Source organism: Procambarus clarkii, chromosome 37, assembly GCF_040958095.1.
Source record: "Procambarus clarkii isolate CNS0578487 chromosome 37, FALCON_Pclarkii_2.0, whole genome shotgun sequence".
Classification (NCBI taxonomy): Eukaryota; Metazoa; Arthropoda; class Malacostraca; order Decapoda; family Cambaridae; genus Procambarus; species Procambarus clarkii.
Genome location: NC_091186.1, coordinates 42,482,125 through 42,489,315, shown reverse-complemented (window position 1 = coordinate 42,489,315; position 7,191 = coordinate 42,482,125). Strand labels below are relative to the sequence as shown.

At 35.1% G+C, this 7,191-nt stretch overlaps 1 long non-coding RNA gene across 3 annotated transcripts in view; it reads right to left on the bottom strand.

Annotated features, from left to right (window-relative positions):
* Positions 1-6,027, bottom strand: part of LOC138372117 (uncharacterized) — an 8,792-nt gene extending 2,765 nt beyond the window's left edge. The window contains exons 1-3 of one of the 3 annotated variants that reach the window (XR_011230725.1): positions 5,523-6,021; positions 4,778-5,013; positions 124-230 (exon numbers count right to left, since the gene is read on the bottom strand). This is a non-coding gene — a long non-coding RNA (uncharacterized lncRNA). Of the gene's footprint in view, positions 1-123; positions 231-4,777; positions 5,484-5,522 lie in introns of those variants that run through there. The other 2 variants (XR_011230726.1, XR_011230724.1) reach the window with 2 other exon arrangements.
* Positions 6,028-7,191: the final 1,164 nt, after the last annotated feature.

The following is a 7,191-nucleotide window of genomic DNA, read 5'->3' as shown; positions in this document are numbered from 1 at the left end:
ATATATATATATATATATATATATATATATATATATATATATATATATATATATATATATATATATATATATATATATCGGACAATTAGTAAAAAAAAAAAAAAAAAATTTAAATTATTTTACCTTGTACCTAGATCCACCAGGCCTGTTTGGTGCCTGTTTCAGTACTTCAGACATCTGGAAGGTCACATCCTCCTCCTCAACTTGTGGATGTGCGTTGATAGATGATTCTGTAAAATTAAGTTATTTATATAATAATAAATTCAGTATAACAATAATATTCTGTAAAATTAAAAGTAATTTATACATCAATCAGATAAAACTCTCCAGAGATGGTGATACACAACATATAAAGGACAAGTTTCAGAACAAAATATGCATTTAGGAATAAGGTTTTGTACATGTAGGTAGCACATGAGAAAATAAGTGGAAGGTGATCAAGTTTATATTAACATGTTAATGACTTTGTTAAGGCTTTGCAAGAATGAAAAAATATTAATAATATAATATCACCTACCAATTAATTGTACATCATTTATAAGTCAATTATTTGCATTATTATTATTCAATACTAATGATATAAAAATGCATTTTGTAATCTACTATTTATGCAAGTATTAAGCACAGGATCATGAAATAAACTGCAAAATACTGTAATGGATAAACCAATTAAGTTTACATTTTCCTATAGCTAAGTCAGTCAGTTCTATTAGCAGCAGAGAACAATTATGCCCAACCTCTATTAAATGAAACAATCTTAAGAGCAAGTGATAGAAATATAATAAATATAAAAATATAATATTGTTCATATCTTCATTATTCTTCGAACTGTGGTTGCACAATCAGACCCACGTACACTGGTTAAAAGCATCACCTAAAAGCAACAACAAAAATGTAGTACACTGACGAATTTTGAATATATATATATATATATTATATATATATATATATATATATATATATATATATATATATATATATATATATATATATATATATATATATATATATATATATTAGTTGATTTTATACCCGCATTAGGTCAGGTGATAATACAATGAAGGTGAAAACATGGGGGGATACATAAGGGATAAACATAGGGGCTGCAGAAGGCTTATTGGCCCATACGAGGCATCTCCTATCTAAACACAAAGATTAATCCAGTGTAATTGGCCTGTTATGTTGTAACATAACATATATATATATATATATATATATATATATATATATATATATATATATATATATATATATATATATATAGATATATATATATATATATATATAGATATATATATATATATATATATATATATATATATATATATATATATATATGTATATATATATATATGTATACCATATACATATATATGCTATGTTGTATGCTACAACTTGGCTGATAATAAAGCCATTCACAACTGCAGGCCTAATAAAAAAAGGAGGTGGCATAGCAATATCTTACAAAGATACCTTCATCTGCAATAGTCTCATTAGTAATAGAGACGACTATTGTGAATATACCTTTGCCAAGTTCTCCAGTAAATCCCTTAAATCCTCCTTGACTATAAGTGCCATCTATAGATTTCCCAATACCGACATAGCTTCATTCTCAGATAACGTAAGGAATCTTATCATAAATAACAATCTCAACAAAAATCAAACCAACTTAGTGGTTTGTAATGGTGAACAAAACATGCAGATACTTATATATAACCTGTGAATAGAGTGTAATAACACCAAAACTATTTGTTTATTGTTTTATGACCATAATAATTGAATCACTAATATGATTCACTAATATATAATCCTAATAATAATCACTAATATATAATCCATTGAGCATGCTGCATCTCTTTCAGTCTCTTTGCAATTTGAACAAGAGGGTTTTTAATTGATCGAACCATATTCTTAAAGTAAAGTAAATGAGATGTATTCCATATTTTGCAAAATATACGATGAAGGCACACAAACATTCATACCAAAACTGAAGGGCAGGATTTATGAGGAGACATTAGAGGCATTAAATATTCCAAACTAGAAGACAGAAGGAAAAGAGGAGATATGATCACTACGTACAAAACAGTAACAGGAATTGATAAACTTGATAGGGAAGATTTCCCGAGACCTGGAATTTCAAGAACAAGAGGTTATAGATTTAAACGAACTAAACAAAGATGCCGAAGAAATGTAAGACAATTCACTTTTGCAAACAGAATGGTAAACGGTTGGAACATGTTAGGTGAGAAGGTGGTGGAGGCCAAATCCGTCAAAAGTTTCAAAGCATTATATGACAAAGAGTGCTGGGAAAATGGGACACCACGAGTGTAGCTCTCCATCCATCTGATTGATAACCCAAATGAATTTTTCATGGATATGATACCAACATCAAATCATAAATCAGATGTGATCCTATCCCCACTGGATTTTGAAGAAGCCATAGACAGTATGCCTATGCACTCTGCACCAGGCCCTGACTCTTGGAACTCTATATTCATCAAGAACTGTAAAAAACGTTATCGCAGGCCCTTCACATTCTTTGGAGACAAAGCCAAGATACTGGCATTGTCCCTGACATACTAAAAACAGCAGAGATAGCACCGCCCCATAAAGGAGGAAATAAGGCAGAGGCAAAAAACTACAGACCGATAGCACTAACATCGCACATCATAAAAATCTTTGAGAGAATGCTAAGAAGTAAGATCACAAAATACATGGAATCACAGCATCTCCATAACCCCAGACAACATGGTTTCAGAACAGGGCGCTCTTGCCTATCACAGTTGCTGGACCACTCTGACATGGCACTAGATGCCATGGAAGACAAACAAAACGCTTTGACAAAAAAAAGCCTTTGACAAATGTGACCATTGTGTTATTGCACATAAAATGCGTTCAAAAGGAATTACCGGAAAAATAGGCAGATGGATATACAACTTCCTGACTAATAGAACCCAATGTGTAGTAGTCAACAAAATAAAATCTGGACCATCAACCGTAAAGAGCTCAGTCCCCAAGCGTACTGTGCTTGCTCCAATACTTTTTCTCATCCTCATATCGGACATAGACAAGGACACAACCTATAGTACTTGATCATCCTTTGCAGATGACACTAGAATCTTCACGAGAGTAGGCAACATAGAGGACACGGCAAACCTCCAATCAGATGTAAATCAGGTCTTTCTATGGGCTACAGAAAATAACATGGTGATTAACGAACATAAGTTTCAGCTCATGCGCTACGGAAAAAATAAAAAATATAAAAACGGAAACCACTTACAAAACTCAGTCAAATCATAACATTGAACGGAAAAGCAACGTAAAGGATTTGGGTGTACTGATGTCAGAAGGCCTTACATTTAAAGAACACAATAAAGTAGCCGTCACAACTGCAAGAAAAATGACAGGATAGATAACAAGAACTTTTCACACTAGAGATGCTATACCGATGATGATAGTTTTCAAGACGCTAGTGCTCTCTAGAGTGGAATACTGCTGCATAATGAAAGCCCCTTTCAAAGCTGGAGAAATTACTGACCTATACTTATGCATTTATCTTCGGTTTAACACAACAGGCACCAGACACACGCTAGGCATCATACACACTAGGATAAAACAAACATTAGGCTGGAAGTCAGAAAAGAATTCAAAGAATTTTACTGGAAAGGCTTGCTGTTAGGAAAGGAAGTAATTGAGATGAATTAATGCACAGTATGTCAATTTTGTGAAATATATGATAAAGGAACAAAAACATTTATACCAAAACAAAGATGCAGAACTAGGAAACAGGATTTGTTCAACTGAAATTTCAAGACGGACAGAGACCAAAAGACACAAAAATGGAATCAATATACGAAGAGGCCAAACCCCCAAACATACCAGTAATACAAAGAGAAACAACTACACGGCAGTGAGGAGAGAGGCAGAAAGAAATTTTGAAAAAAAGGAACAAACAAATGTAAAGTAGAACAAATCATATTCTATAAATACAGCAACAACCAATTGCAGGTAAAGGATAATATTCAGAGCTTTTAAATGCATGGATGGCGAAATACTCAAGAAATTGTTCACGACTTTTGTTAGACCAAAGTTGGAATATGCAGCGGTTGTATGGTGCCCATATCTTAAGAAGCACATAAACAAACTGGAAAAGGTGCAAAGACATGCTACTAAGTGGCTCCCAGAACTGAAGGACAAGAACTATGAGGAGAGGTTAGAGGCATTAAATATACCAAATATACTACACAAATATATATACTACACATGCACAATAAACTACCCTACACAGGCTGAGTATGGTGTGTACAATAAATTATTAGCTAAAAGATAAGACTGAGTTTGTATAAATGGGGGTTAAGTCAGAGTGGGAAAATGTAAGTGGAGTGCCTAAAAACCCTGTCCTGGGACCTCTGTAATTCATAATATATACAAATAATTTAGACTCGGGTTTGATCAGCAATATTTGAAAATTTCCAGACGATACAAAAGGGATTTTTTTCTGGATTCAGGATTATTTTTTTATGGCTGAAAACAGGTTTTCAGCAATAAAAGAAATACAGTATTGCTGGAACAACCGTCGACATCTTCAAGAGAAAACCTGAACATCTTCAAGAAGTGAAGATGACCTTGAGAAGAAGTATAGGTTGGGAGAAGTATAGGTTAGGAATTGTCTCCAAAGAATTCTCAAAGAATTACTCGTTATTGCTATCCAAGATAATTAGACGAGCCAAAGCTAAATACTACGAAGATAAATTTACCCAAATAAAGAGTACCTTACCTAAAAATATGTATGTACCTTACGTAAATAAACATTTGATTTTGAAGTGCCGGACAAACAAGGCTGTGGTGGATATGTGGGCCTGAGGGGCCTGTCCAAGCAACAGCCTGTTGGATCAAGCTCTCACATGTCAAGCCTGGCCTTGGAAGGGCTTGGTGAGTAGAACAACTACCAGAACCCTATAATGCATGTATCAAGGTGTCCAGGCAGTGAGCACCACATAATGCAGTGCAGTCCTGTAAGAATAAGCACAGTAAGTATGGGCATGGAGGGGGTGCAGCAGTGGCTTGTGAAGGGCTGGAGAGTAAATGGACATGCCCAGGGGTAAAAAGCATTAGGGTAACAGAACATAGCCCATAAAAATAGTAATGACAATGAATGAATAATTATATGAATGCAATAATACTTCATATCTCAATAGGAAAACTAAGCAGGGTGCAAGACAAGGTACTGGTGGTGATAGTGGTTGGTACAAGTCCTCACATCCCCACAGACACCAGTAACAGCCCTCACCTCCCAACACAGTACCCTTGTAGCGAGTTAATCTTATACTCGCTTCATTATCTTATAGCATAACTAATTAACACTAATTACAGAAGCTACACAGGTGATACTTTGGTGTGAGTTGAGCGCACTGAGCGTCGGTATCGCTACACCCTTGTTCCTTAACAACCCTTTGGACCTTTATTACAGAAAAATAGAATCAATTAATTTAATAAAATATAAAATATAAGTGCTTACTTACGATAATACTATCGGTGGAACACAAAATCTTCTTCTTCTTGATAGTAGGTGCAGTTTGCATGAAGGGTTAGTCCTCGCCATGACTGAACTGACGACAAAATGGCCGATGTGTTGATATGGCGTCAGTTGACGCTGTGACGTCACAGGTGAGGGACGCTTTGCGCATTACTCCCTCGTACTTAAAAAGTACTACAGGTACTTTTTGGTTTTATTTTTGAATATGGCAGAAGTTGGACAGCTTTTCAAATCATTATAAGGGAGTGAGTTCCATAAACTAGGTCCCTTTATTTACATAGAGTGTTTACATAGATTAAGTTTGACTCTGGGGATATCAAAGAGATATTTATGTCTGGTGGGGACGTGGCCATGTGTTCTATTACATCTGTCCAGGAAGAGTTTCAGAACAGGGTTTGCAGTTAGAAAAAGGGCTTTATAAACGTAATTTACACAGGAGAATGTATGGAGTGAATTTGTTTAGCATGTTTAAGGATTTGAACAAGGGAGCTGTGTGTTGTCTGAAGGTAGAGTTATTTATTGTCCTGATAGCAGATTTTTACTGGATGATGATGGGCTTGAGGTAGTTTGCAGAGGTTGAACCCCAAGCACAAACGCCATAAGAATGATAGGGATAGATAAGTGCATAATAGAGTGAGAGGAGAGCAGAGTAGGGTACATAATATCTGATCTTAAACAGTATACCAACTGTTTTAGAAACCTTTTTAGTTATGTGTTGTATATGGGTGCGGAAGTTGAGTCTCTTGTCTAAGTATAGGCTAAGAAACTTTCCATCATTTTTATTGCTAATGTTTACATTATCTATCTGAAGCTGAATTGCATTTGTTGATTTGTTTCCAAATAAGATATAGTAGGTCTTTTCTATGTTTTGTGTGAGGCTTGTTGGTTGACAACCACAAGTAGACTTTTTTTAATTAATTGTTTACAACATTATTTAACAGGAGTGGGTTGGGGTCAGAGTAGATGAGTAGTATCATCAGCCAACAATATAGGTTTAAGTATGTTAGAGACATTAGGGAGATCATTGATGTATATAAGAAACAGGAGGGTCCTATAGGATGCTGCTCTGTGGCACCTTTACGGTAATTAAGTGGTAGAGTGGGAGAGGTTATATCATTGATGGCTTCATATTGGTGTCTGTTACTAAGATAGGATCGGATATAGTTTAGGGCAAGGCCACGGATTCCATAATGGTGGAATTTAAGTAAGAGGTAGTTATGGTTAACAGTATCAAAGGCCTTTCTCAGGCCGATGAAGAGTTCAATTGGAAACTCACTTTTGTCAAGGGCTGAGAAGATTAAGTCAAGCAGACTAACAATAGCATCATTGGTACTCTTTTGGGAGCGGAAGCCAAACTGACAGGGACTTAGTATATTGAATTTTACAAGATTGGAGTAGAGCTGTTTGTAAAAAAAAAAAAAAATAATTTTGATAATATAGGTAGATTCGATATGGGTCTGTAATTATTTATGTCTGCCGTGTTACCTCCTTTATGAACTGGCGTTACTCTTGCTTTTTTAAGGATATCAGGGAAGGTATGACACTCTAGGGATTTGTTGAACAGCAGTGCTATGGATGGTGCAAGGGCATATGGGAGGCACGCCTGTGTACCATCGATGGTATTTCACTAATGTTCCCAGCTTTGGTTTTTAGCG